The following is an 11,900-nucleotide window of genomic DNA, read 5'->3' as shown; positions in this document are numbered from 1 at the left end:
ATGGACCATTAAGCAGTCATTAAAAACAATAAAGGAGATGTGGCAAAACTGCCAGAATACAATGTTTCAGGGAACTAGTAAAGGGAAGAGCAGGGTACACAGTATGTTCCCGTTTTTATAAAAAGAGGGATATTAAATATTTTAGTATTTATTTCAATACAAATAAATATTATTTTTGCAAAAACATTAAACACAATATACATGCCTCATTTTATTGTGCTTTGCCTTTTTTTTTTTTAAACAAATCGAAGGTGAGCGGCAGCCCCACATCGAGCAAGTCCATGAGCACCATTTTTCCAACACCACTTGCACACTTCATGTCTCTATCATATTTTGGTAATCCTCACAATATTTCAAACTTTTTCATCATTATTATATTTGTCGTGGTGATCTGTATCAGTGATTACAACTTGCTGAAACCTCACATGATTGCATTTTTTAGCAACGAAATATTCTTTAATTAAAGCATGTACAATTTTTGAGACACAAGGTTATTGCACATTTAAGAGACTAAAATACAGTGTAAACATGACTTTTAAAAGCACTGGGAAACCAAAAAATTCATTTGACTCACTTTCCTGCAGTGATGTGGAACTCAACCCACGATATCTATGAGGTATGCCTGTGTTAGAGAAGGCAGTTAGGTTCTGACAGGATACCTGGAGATCAGCAATGAGGAAGTCATGAGCAGCAGCACACAAAAGCGTGTCCCTACAGCACACCGCAAGAATCCGGATCAAACCAGACCAGCCAAGATGGCCGATGCCATCACAGGAAACCCCTGACCAAATTAAGAAAAAAACTGGTAAGCCCTGCCTCCCATCCCAAGTTGTAAATATTCAACCCTCTAGGTAACGACATAGAAACCCAGCCCTCAGGGCACACAGCTCTCTCTCCTGTGGTCATAGCTCTCCTATCTCTAGAGTGTGCTTTTCACGTTAACAAACTTTTCTGCTTGTGTTATTCATCCAGTTTTATGTGTTTGTTTTTGAATTCATTCTCGTGACAAGACCAAGAACCTTTGACGACTCCTTTTGGTCTGGCTGGATCAAGGCTCCAGGGCCCAGGGTCTCCCCAGTTCGCCCAGCAACACCCATATAAGTTTACATTGGCATAAAAAATTTCTACAAGAGTACAAAGAACTATTAACACTGAGGGCACCTGGGTGGCTCAGTGGGTTAAGCCTCTGCCTTTGGCTCGGGTAGTGATCTCAGGGACCTGGAATCAGCCCAGCATGGGGCTCTCTGGTCGGCAGGGAGCCTGCTTCCCACCCCCCACCCCCATCTCTGCCTGACCCTCTGCCTACTTGTGATCTCTCTTTGTCAAATAAATAAGTAAAATCTTTATTTAAAAAAAAAACTATTAATACTGGTTGACTTTGGTTGAGGAGACATATTTTCATTGTGTATCTTTGGTGCTGTTTAATTTTATCATAGCATATATTAATCTTTCAGTTAAAAAACAACTTAAAAAAATGAACTCAACCTACTTTTCCCTCAAGAGCTTTCCTTGTCCATCCTCCTTCTTAAATGTCTCCTAAATCTCATTACCTCCCTCCCTCACTCTCCCCTGTCCCAGACTAACTGTCCAGGATTGACTGTGCTTTGTTCCTAGAGACAAAAATCTAGAGGAGGTATATTTTTTTTATAAATATATATAATTATTTTAAAAGACTAGCACTTTTAGAATAGCACTAAGTATCCAGGATGATTAGTTTAATTGAAAGCTATTGAAAGGCAAATTTCCAATCACATTCATTTGCAGGGCAATCTTGAATTACAGAGTTGTCTGACGGTCGATTTGTTTGCTTTGAAGTTTGCTTTGAGTACCAAACTGCTGCTCAGGGTTCTGTCCCATCACACAGTGCAACCAGTTAACTCCCCTCTCCTCCACTGCTGGGACAGTTTTGTAATTAGTCTCACTGATTCCATTGTTTCTCTTCCTCCCTTTCCATAAACCATCCCCACACTGCAATCTGAACCTGCTAAAATTTAAATGTTACTGATATTCCCCATTGCCCTTGAGGTAAAATCTACTTTCCTTTTTTTTTTAACATGTTTGTTTTATTTCTATTTGTTTTCTAAAATCTACTTTCTTGGGGGTGCCTGGGTGGCTCAGTCGTTAAGCATCTGCCTCAGTTGTTAAGCGTTTGCCTTCCGCTCAGGTCAAGATGCCAGAGTCCTGGGATCAAGCCCTGTATCAGGCTCCTTGCTCAGCGGGGAGCCTGTTTCTCCCTCTCTAACTCCCCCAGTGCTGTGTCCCCTCTCTCGCTCTCTCTCTTCGTCATAAATAAAATCTAGAAAGAAAGAAAAAGAAGTACGGAAAATCTACTTTCTTTAACATGGCTTACAAGAACCTCTGGATCTGGATTCTTCAGCCTCAGCCTCCTCCCTGCCCCCCTCCCCACTAGAAGCCTCAGGGCCTGCCCCTCCCCCAAACTCCAGCTAAGCTGCGGAGGCAATGAACTTCCTGCTCCCTGAACAAGCAGAGTGCTCTCTCTGACCCCCAACTCTTTGTATCAGCTTTTTGCTCTTTGAGGGCCCTCCCCACCCGACCCACCACACTTGACAGCAGAGCAATGACCACAGGCATTCCTCTCTGATGATCGCCTCCCTCCTGTTGGAACAAGCATCCTTTCTATTCAAAGTGATAAATCTCCTCTAGTTCATGTGGCAGATAGTTCTGATTGTTACTTTTGCTTTCAGCAATCCTCCAAAAAGGGAAAGAAAACCTATATGGTATAGAGGGTGAAAAGAAATCAAATATTAAGGCCAAAAACTAACTCCTAGCAGCCAGGCAGAAGTTATCCAGGTGGGAGTCAACTCAAGTTCTTTACATCCAGACTTCTACAAGGTCAAGTTCTTTACAGATTTCTACAACGGACCCTCCTGTCATAGACCCAAAGGTCTAGCAATCTAGGTTCATCGCAAAGGTGTGATGGCCTTTCCAAGCTTACTCAGAAATCTGTGAATCTCTTGGATGGCACTTCCTCTCCCACCCTGACCTCGAAACCCAGCCCTGCTTTCATTTTGATCTTCACCAGGGGAATTTTGTGGGCGCCTGTGCACCAACAAAGAGCACTTTTAAAGGCTTCAGCCTTGGACTGAAGAGTTTAAATTTCTTCATGTATGGCCCCCAACAACACAGAACAGAGACAAGATTTTTCTGGTTCTTTTGTCATGTCTGCACCATATCCCTTCCTTAAAATCTGTCCTATACACCCAGATAACTCCAGTTAACAATGAACTCCGCTTATATTCGATGGCAACCGATTATTCAATTTTTTACTTAATTATATATTGTCTTGAATTGTTCTCTAACAACTACCAAAGCACTTTCAACAAAAGGTGAACGGAAAAATACCAAGCTGGGGGGATCAAAAGATTTAGCTTCCAGAAAGTCAAGAGTCTGCCACTAATTCTCTGTGTAATCTTGAGCAAATCACCCTTCCCGTCCTCAGTGCTCCCTGCAGAATAAGGGTGGAGTACCAATCTCGAAGGATCTTCCAGGCTACGGATCCATGACTCTGAGCTCCTCAAAGTTCAGGAGCACAGTCCACATCCTTTCTCAAGACACATAATGAGAGCTCTATTAAGACTTGAATGAAAGCCATTGATGAAGAGGTTGCCTGGCCCCAGCCCTTCTAAACCAACATGCAACAACAGATGACTCCGTCTTCCTTGAAGAGCTCTCTGTGTTTACAAATGAGTCTACAACTTCACTCATACAAACCTAATAACTTTTAATATCTTGTTCTGCTGGAAAGTTATTTCTTACAATAAACTTATATCTCTCCATATCAACCTTCAAGAAACCTGGGAAACTATCAATAATGGCTTAAAGCATCAGCTTCAGATTCGCCTTATGTCCTCTCACTCCTGAACTCCTTTTTGCCGGCAGCACTAGCTGAGAAAACACTCATGCTAGACCACTGATTTGTCAGGGTCTCAGCCTTACTGCCCAGACCCCCACTGTCCTCACTAGGTAAGCCATGTGATTATGTGAATCACTGACCAACACCGGAGGGGCAAAGATAAACAAAAACAAATACCTTTCCACGAATTTCACTTAGAAAACCAAGTACAATGGCAAAAACAAAAACAAAAAAGGAAAACCCACACCCACAAAACAAAAACAACAACAAAAAACAAACAATTTTTTAAGCTTTGGGGAATGTGGGGAGTATGGAAGTCTCAAGGGCTGGTTTCCCAAGGGCAGTGCATACCACACAATGCGGTACAAGAGGCTCCCGGCTGTTGTGTCAATGAAGCCTTTCAGAACTTCCACACTACTTCACTTGTTCCCCTAAAGTAGCGCTTTCTGGAAGTTCGCTCTCAGCTGGCGAGAACAGTGAACCTTGTGCCATTTGTCTATCAACTTCTTTAAAAAGAAAAACCTCCTGTACAGCTGTCCTGTTTTGCATTCTCTCTTCTGTATTTCAGTACACATAATGACAAACAGTGGAGGCAAGGGGCTCCTTTAAAACTGTGAAGAAAGAAGAAATTAAAAAGTACCCAGAAGTCTCTGTTTTCAGCTATTGGAGGAAAGTTTGCAACCCATAGAAACCAGCACTAATTAAAAAAAAAAAAAAAATCAGTCTTGAGCACTAGGAATAAACAATAAGGCACTCTTCAGGGTTAGGATATTAAGAAAAAAAAAAAATGGTGCACAGCCCTCCATCCTTTCCAAATCAAACAATACATCTTTTCAAAATTTGAACGTAAAAATCGTTTTGTATGTTAATTGCACCTCAGTGAATTAATTTTTTTAAAAATCTTCACATGCAACCAATGCTATTGGGACTACCATAGAAGAAGTATTGGTGCAGATAATCCAAAGTAAATATTCCCAAAGGCATTTTTTTCCAAAAGTATTTTTTTCTACATTTTTTGTAGAAATTAATAGAGCCTACGGAGCCTAAAAGAACTGAAACTAAATGGTTTCTTCAAATAATACTTAAAAAAACAAGACCTCTAGGGGAACTTGTGTGGGTCCGTTGATTAACTGTCTGCCTTCAACTCAGGTAATGATCCCAGGGTCCTGGGTTCGAGCCCTAAGTCAGGCTCCCTGCTCAGCAGGAGCCTGCTTCTCCCTCTCTTCCCCACTTCTGCTCTCTCTCACTATCTCCGTCACTATCTCTCTCAAATAAATAAAATCTTTAAAATTTAAAAAAAAACTCTAATGTTGAAAATTGGTGTTTAAAGGAATATTGTTTAATTTTTTTTTAAGATTTTATTTATTTATTTGACCCCGATGCGGGGCTCGATCTGCCACCCACTGAGCCACCCCCAGGTGCCCCAGGAATATTGTTTTAAAGGAACTATCAATATGATTCACTTCAAAAACATCTTAATATAGCAAGAACTCAAATGAACTGATAAGAAAAACCTGAGAAAGTGGCAAAGTAAATTATAAAATAGAAAATAGCCAAAGTATGAGGAAATGTTCATAGTGAATAATAGCAACCAAAGAATTGATATTAAAATAAAATAACATTTTTTTCTTGTCTCTCAATTTAGAAAAAAAAAATGAGACTACTTCAGTGCTAGTGACTGCCTTGAAATGGGTCCTTTCACCCATGATGAGGTACAAAAGGGACAACTCTTTTAGTACGCAATTTGTTAAAATATATCGTGAACCTTAAAAATGTCTATATTCTTCAGAATGGCAGTTCCATTTGTAGGAATTAGACCTCAAGAAAATAATCTGGCTCTGGAGAACGGTATGGAGTTTCCTCAAAAGGTTAAAAATAGAACTACCCTACCAACCAGGAGTTGCACTACTAGGAATTTACCCAAAGGATACAAAAATATTGATTCAAAGGGGTACATACACTCCAGTGTTTATAGCAGCACTAACAACAGCCAAATGTCCTTCGACTGATGAATGGATAAAGATGTGATATGAGGTGCCTGGGTGGCTCAGTCATTAAGCTTCTGCCTTCAGCTCAGGTCATGATCCCAGAGTCCTGGGATCAAACCCCACATCGGGCTCCCTGCTCAGCAGGAAGCCTACTTCTCCCTCCTCCACTCCCCCTGCTTGTGTTCCCTCTCTCACTGTGTCTCTGTCAAGTAAGTAAATACAATCTTGAAGAAGAAGAAGGAGAAGAAGGAGAAGGAAGAAGAAGGAAGAACATGGAAGAAGAAGAAGGAAGAAGAAGAAGGAAGAAGGAAGAAGAAGAAGAAGATGATGTGGTATAGGGGCACCTGGGTGGCTCAGCTGGCTGAGCAGCAGAGTCCGGATTTCAGCTCAGGTCAGAACCAAGCCCCACCTCCAGCTCAGCACTCAGCATGGAGTCTGCTTACCCCTCTACCTCTACTGTTCCCCTCCCATCCCCCTCACTCTTTCTTGAACTACCTCTAAGATAAATAAATAGTTATTTTTTTAATAAATAGTTTTTTAAAGGGGCGCCTGTGTGGCTCAGTGGGTTAAAGCCTCTGCCTTCAGCTCGGGTCATGATCCCAGGTCCTAGGATCGAGCCCCGCATTGGGCTCTCTGCTCAGCAGGGAGCCTGCTTCCTCCTCTCTCTCTGCCTGCCAGCCTGCCTAGTTGTGATTTCTCTCTGTCAAATAAATAAAATATTTTAAAAAATAAAAAAAAATTAAAATTAAAAAATAGTTTTTAAAAAAAGAGATGTGGTATACACACATACACAATGGAGTATTACTCAACCATCCAAAGAATGAAATCTTGCCATTTGCAATAATGTGGATGGAGCTAGAGTATATTATTATAGTAAGTGCAATAAGTCAGTCAGAGAAAGACAAATATCATATGATGTCACTCATGTGGAATTTAAGAAAGAAATGAACCTAGGGGAAGGGGAAAGAAAAACAGAAAGAGAGAAACAAACCATAAGAAACTCTTAACCATAAAGAACAAACTGAGCGTTGATGGAGGGAGGTAGGTGGGGGATGGGCTAGATGGGTGATGGGCATTAAGGAGGGCACTTGTGATGAGCACTGGGTGTTGTTGTTTTTTTAAGATTTTATTTATTTATTTGACAGACGGAGATCACAGAGAAGCAGGCAGAGAGAGAGGAGGAAGCAGGCTCCCTGCTGAGCAGAGAGCCCGAAACGGGGCTCAATCCCAGGACCCTGGGATCATGACCTGAGCAGAAGGCCGAGGCTTTAACACGCTGAGCCACTCAGGCACCCTGGGCACTGGGTGTTGTATGTAAGGGCTGAATCACTAACTTCTACACCTGAAACCAATTTTAGCATATATATTAACTAACTAGAATTTAAATAAAAACTTGAAATAAAAAATAAAAGTAAAGATTTTTATAAATAGAAACAGAGTATAGAGCCCCCCCCCCCGAAAAAGAAAAAGGAAAACAATTCTGAATATGGAAAAAGTCTGTTTACAAACACAGGCATACCTCCACTGATAAATGGATCAAGAAAATGTAGTATAGATACAGAATGGAATATTACACAGCCATTAAAAATGAAATCTTGCATTGGCAATGACGTGGACGGAACTAGAGGGGATCATGCTAAGCAAAATAAGTCAATCAGAGAAAGACAATTACACATGATCTCACTGATATGTCGAATTGAAGAAACAAGGCAGAGGATCATAGGGGAAGAGAGGAACAAATGAAACAAGATGAAACCAGAGAGAGAGATAAATCATAAGAGACTCTTAATAATAGGAAACAAACTAGGGTTGCTGGAGGGGAAGGGGATTGAGGGCTGGCGTAACTCTGTGATGGACATTGGGGAGTGTATGTGTTGTAATGAGCACTGGGTTTTATATGAGACTGATGAATCACAGACCTGCACCCTTGAAACCAATAATATATATATTAATTAAAATATATATATACAAATTAGAATGAAGAGTAAATGTTAAAATAGAAAACAAAAAACACAGGCATACCTCATTTTATTGCATTTCATTTTATTGAGGTTCTCTGATACTGAATTTTTTACAATTGTAGAATTTGTGTCAACTCTGAACTGAACGAGTCTATCGGCACCATTTTTTCAACAGCCTTTGCTCACTTTGTGTCTCTGTGTCACACTTTGGTAATTCTCACAATATTTCAAACTGTCTCATTATGATTATTTTTCTTAGGGTGATCTGTGATGTTACTATTGTCACTGTTTTAGGGTGCCATGAATCATGGCTATGAAATGGCAAACTTAATCATAAATGTTGCAGGTGTTCTGACTGCTCCACTGCCTGGCCATTCCCCTGCCTCTCTCTCTCTCTCCTTGAACCTCTCCATTCCCTGAGACACAACAATATTAAAATTAGATCAATTAACAACCCTACAACAACCCCTAAGTGTTTAAAGGAAAAGGAGAGTCATATGTCTCTCAATTTTTAATCAAAAGCTAGAAATGACTGAACTTAGTAAGGAAGTCATGTCAAAAGCCAAGATAGGCCAAAAGCGAAGTCTCTGGATTCAGCTAGCCAAGTTGCAAATGCAAAGGAAAAGTTCTTGAAGACAATTAAAAGTACTACTCCAGGGGCACCTGGGTGGCTCAGTGGGTTAAAGCCTCTGCCTTCAGCTCAGGTCATGATCTCAGGGTCCTGGGATCGAGTCCCACATTGGGCTCGCTGCTCAGCAGGGAACCTGCTTCCCTCTCTCTCTCTGTCTGCCTCTCTGCCTACTTGTGATCTCTCTCTGTCAAATAAATGAAATCTTAAAAAAAAAAAAAGTACTACTCCAATGAACACACAAATGATAAAAAGCAAAACCACCTATTTGCTGATACGGAGAAGTTGTAATGGTCTGGGTAGATCAAACCAGCCACAATACTCCCTTAAGCCAAAGCCTGATCCAGAGCAAAGCCCTAACTCTATCCATTCCTGTGAAGGCTGAGAGAGGTGAGGAAGCTGCAGAAGAGTTTGAAGCTAGCCGAGATTGGTTCATGAGATTTGAAGAAAGAAGTCATCTCTGTAATATAAAAGTGTAAGACAAAGAGGCAGGGGCTGATGTCAAAGCTGCAGAGTCACCCAGACAATCTAGCTAAGATGTTAATGAAAGTGGCTGCACTAGACAACAAGTTTTCAATGTAGATGAAACAGCCTTGTGTTGGAAGATGTCATCTGGAGCTTTCATAACTAGAAAGCAGAAGCCAATGCATGGCTTCAAGGCCTCAAAGCTTCAAAGGACAGGCTGACTCTCGTGTTAGAGGCTAATACAGCCAGTGAAGCCAATGCTGATTTACCATTCTGAAAATTCGAGACCTTTAAGAATTATGCAAAATCTACTCTGCCTGTATTCTAGAAATGAAACAAGGCCCACCTCTGAGATCTACTTCTCAGAAAAAAGATTCCTTTCAAAATATTACTGCTCCTGGACAATGTTTCTGGTCACCCAAGAGTTCTGATGAGGAGATGTACAATGAGAATAATATTGTTTTCATGCTTGCTACCCCAGCATCCGTCCTGCAGCTCATGGATCAAGGAGTCATTCCAACTTTCAAATCTTATTATTTAAGAAATGTATTTCCTCGGGGCACCTGGGTGGCTCAGTGGGTTAAACCTCTGCCTTCGGCTCAGGTCGTGATCTCAGGGCCTGGGATCGAGCCCTGCATCGGGCTCTCTGCTTAGCAGGGTGCCTGCTTTCTCCTCTCTCTGCCTGCCTCTCTGCCTACTTGTGATCTCTGTCTGTCAAATAAATAAAGAAAATCTTAAAAAAAAAAAAAAAGAAAGAAATGTATTTCATGGGGTGCTTGGGTGGCTCAGTGGGTTAAGCTTTGGCTCAGGTCATGATCTCAGGGTCCTGGAATTGAGCCTGCTTCCCAGGCCTCTGCCTCTCTGCCTACTTGTGATCTCTCTCTGTCAAAATAAATAAATAAAATCTTTAATTAAAAAATTGTTTTTCATAAGGATATTTCTACCAAACGATTCCTCTGATGGAGCTGGGCAAAATAAATTGAAAACCATCTGGAAAGGATTCACCATTCTAGATGCCATAAGACTATTCGGGATTCAAGACTACTCAGGAAGAGGTCAAAATAATAACATTAACAAGAGTTTGGAAAAAGTTGATTCCAACCCTCATGGATGGCCTTGAGGGGTTCAAGAGTTCAGTGGAGGAAGTAACTGTAGGCTGGTGGAAATAGCAAGAGAAGGAGCATTAGAAGTGGGGCCTGAGATGTGACTGAATGGCTGCCATCTCACGATCAACCTTGAAGGGACGAGAAACTGCTTCTTAGGATGAGCAAAGAAAGGGGTTTCTTGAGATGGAACCCTCCCCTAGTGAAGGTGCTGTGAAGACCGTTGAAATGACAACAAAGGACTTGGAATCTTACATAAATGGAGTTGATAGAGCAGTAGCAGGATTTGAGAAGACTGACTCCAGTTTTGAAACAAGTTCTGCTGTAGCTCAATGCTATCTGATAGAATCGCATGCTAGAGAAATCATTTGTGAAAGGAAAAGTCAATCACTACAGCAAACTTCATTGTTGTCCTTTTTTTTTTTTTTAAGTAATTGCTACACCCAATGTGGGGCTCAAACTTACAACCCCAAGATCAAGAGTTGCATGCTCTTCCAACTGAGCCAGCCAGACAGGCACTCCTCTTGTCTTATTTTTTAAAATTGCCTCATCAGGGGCGCCTGGGTGGCTCAGTGGATTAAGCCGCTGCCTTCGGCTCGGGTCATGATCTCAGGGTCCTGGGGTCGAGCCCCGCATCGGGCTCTCTGCTCTGCAGGGAGCCTGCTTCCTCCTCTCTCTCTGCCTGCCTCTCTGCCTACTTGTGACCTCTGTCTGTCAAATAAATAAATAAAATCTTTAAAAAAAAAAAAAAAAATTGCCTCATCAGCCCCAGCCTCTAGCAACCACCACCCTGATCAGTCAGCAGCCATCGGCACTGCAGCATGACCTTCCATCAGCAAAGAAGGTAATGACTTACTGAAAGCTCAGATGATCCCTAGCATTTTTGAGCAATGAAGTATTTTTTAATTAAGGCATAAATTTTTTTAAGATTTTATTTATTTATTTATTTGAGAGAGGGTGCACAAGTGTGGAGGGGGTTGGGAGAGAGAGCATCTCAAACAGACTTCCTACTGAGCACAGAGCCCCAGCATGGGGCTTGATCCCACAACCCTAAGATCAAGACCCCAGCAGAAATCAAGAATTAGACGCTTAACTGACTGAGCCACCCAGGGGCTTCTTATGTTATATTTCTACTATAAAGCTTGATTTAAAAAAAAAAAAAAAAAAAAAAAAAAAAAAGCTTGATTTAAAAGGACTGAACTCAGGTGCCTGGGTGGCTCAGTGGGTTAAAGCCTCTGCCTTCAGCTCAGGTCATGATCCCAGAGTCCTGGGATCGAGTCCTGCATCGGGCTCTCTGCTTAGCAGGGAGCCTGCTTCCTCCTCTCTCTCTCTCTGCCTGCCTCTCTGCCTGCTTGTGATCTCTGTCTGTCAAATAAATAAACAAAATCTTTTTAAAAAAATAAATAAATAAAAGGACTGGACTCTAAGACTTCAAAGATCCCAGGTTTAAGCAATAAAATTCTTCCAAACTGTTTGATTTTAAATCTCTGCTCCGCCACTTTCTAGCTTTCTGACAATTATTTAAGCTCTCTGTGTTTGGTTTCTTCATTGGTAAAAATAGAGATAGTAATAATAATAATAATACCTACCTCACAGAGTTCTTATATAGATTAAAAGAGTGTATACATGTAATGCACTGTGCTGAGCACTTATGGAGTTAACTAGGGTTAGCTATTTTCGTTATTTTTCATTTTCATTTTCATTATTATTCACCACGCAGTACAAAGTCACAATGTGTCTTTACTGTGTAAAATACCTAGATGAAAAACAAAATACTGTATCTATCCTGATAGATCTGTACTATTTTGATAATTCCAAATACAGTATTACTTAGTATTAAGTGATGTATTATAAATATCCAAGAAGTTCAATGAATTTCAA

This window comes from Meles meles, chromosome 1 (assembly GCF_922984935.1).
Source record: "Meles meles chromosome 1, mMelMel3.1 paternal haplotype, whole genome shotgun sequence".
NCBI lineage: Eukaryota > Metazoa > Chordata > Mammalia > Carnivora > Mustelidae > Meles > Meles meles.
This window is presented reverse-complemented; position numbering follows the sequence as displayed.